Source organism: Acinonyx jubatus, chromosome A1 (genome assembly GCF_027475565.1).
Source record: "Acinonyx jubatus isolate Ajub_Pintada_27869175 chromosome A1, VMU_Ajub_asm_v1.0, whole genome shotgun sequence".
Taxonomy (NCBI): domain Eukaryota; kingdom Metazoa; phylum Chordata; class Mammalia; order Carnivora; family Felidae; genus Acinonyx; species Acinonyx jubatus.
In genome coordinates, this window is record NC_069380.1 from 6,816,902 (window position 1) to 6,818,451 (window position 1,550).

At 55.3% G+C, this 1,550-nt stretch overlaps 1 long non-coding RNA gene across 1 annotated transcript; it reads left to right on the forward strand.

The window, feature by feature from the left end:
• Positions 1-1,081, forward strand: LOC128313254 (uncharacterized). The gene is made up of 2 exons (XR_008293698.1): positions 1-371; positions 772-1,081. It is a non-coding gene; the product is annotated as an uncharacterized LOC128313254 (long non-coding RNA).
• Positions 1,082-1,550: the final 469 nt, after the last annotated feature.

Consider the following 1,550-nt stretch of genomic DNA (forward strand, 5'->3'; position numbering starts at 1 on the left):
GGTCTGCCCTCGGGTACCTGCTTCCCTGCCCATCTGCTTCAATACTTCTCCTTCACGGACCTCCCTGGTCCCAGGAGGCACGTTGACTCCTTCTTTTCCACCCGTGCTGACCCCTTGGATACAGTGACTCAGCTTTTGGATTGGCCTCTTGCCTTGGCACTTGGCCCCTACACGATTCAGCTTCCTGTATCTGCTCCCTGGCCACTCTCCGTCTGCCAAGCAGCTGAGGTCATTTTCCGCTTGTCACCATGTATGGGAATGGACAGCAAAAGCCGCCATCACCCAGTCTGGAAACTTCAGCATCATCCGTTTCTTCTGCTCCTCACCCCCGGCCCTCCATGCAAGTTCATTCCACGGCAGCGTTACCTCGAGTATGTCCTGCCTTCTGAAGCCACCCTTCCATGCTGCCTGAGATCAGGGGCCCATCCTCCCTTGGTGAGCCGCGGCACCAGCCTCCCGTCTGGCTGCTCTTTAGTCTGCGTCCCTCCGGTTCTTTCTCTACATGCCCGGCAGAACTCTTGTCCCCAGATGCAAATCTGGTCACGGTGCTCTCCTGCTGAGAAAGCTCCACAGGTCCGGGATGCTGGCGGACCGAGTCGGAGTTCTTGGCTCACCAGAACAGGTCCCTCACACCGTACCCCTCACCCTTCGCTCCAGCCACAGCCCGTCCTCCAACTGCACCACACTCCTTACTCCGACGCACCAGAGTGCTGGCCTTCCCCGGGGTGTTTCTACCACCCTCGCCTTCTCCCGTGTTCCTCCTTCTTCCAGGACTGACCACGTGGCTTGGTTTGCCCAGAACGGTCTCTGCTTACACCTGTCCTTCAGTGTAATTATTAGGAGCCTCCCTTTCACTCTCCAAATGCCCTGGTTTGGTCAACAGATGACGTGGCCCCACTGCAGTTGGTCTGACGCTTCACCTGGAAAATCTCTGCTCGTCTTCGAAGATCTGCTCCAGGTGCCGGAAGAGGCGCTGGGAAGCCTCGTGTGAGTTCCCTGGAGGAAGTCGGCTGCTCCTTCGGTGCCCCGCCAGCCTTGTATGTGTAATTCATGACAGCGTTAAGCATGGTATATTACTAGAGACTTGTTTGTATGTCTGTCTTCCTTGCTAGACTTCTTGAGTCTTGTGTAGTTTTGCATCCAGAAGAGTCCCTGACAGGTAGCAGGTGTTCATTTACAGTTTGCTGAAGAGGAATGAGAAAAGGAATTCGCGAAGTGTTTATTAAGAACTATGTGCCAGGCACTGTTCTAGGTTCTTTGGCAAGACAGATGAACATCCACATTCTCGCAGGGTTTACACTTAGTCAGAGGAAACAGACAAAGTGGGTTTCTGAACAATCTCCTGGTGAGAGTGTAAGTACGGGGTTGGCTGTAACGAAGCAGGCTCACCCCTGGAGCTGGGGGTGGGAGTCAGCTTCCCTCGAGGCGCTGGGCTGTCTGAGGGATGGGGGCCCCCCTGGCCGACACAAGGATTCAGTCAGAAGGGAAGAAGCAAAGAACAGGTTCAGGTAAACAGGGTCCGTGTGGGGCGGGACCGGCAGAGTAATTCA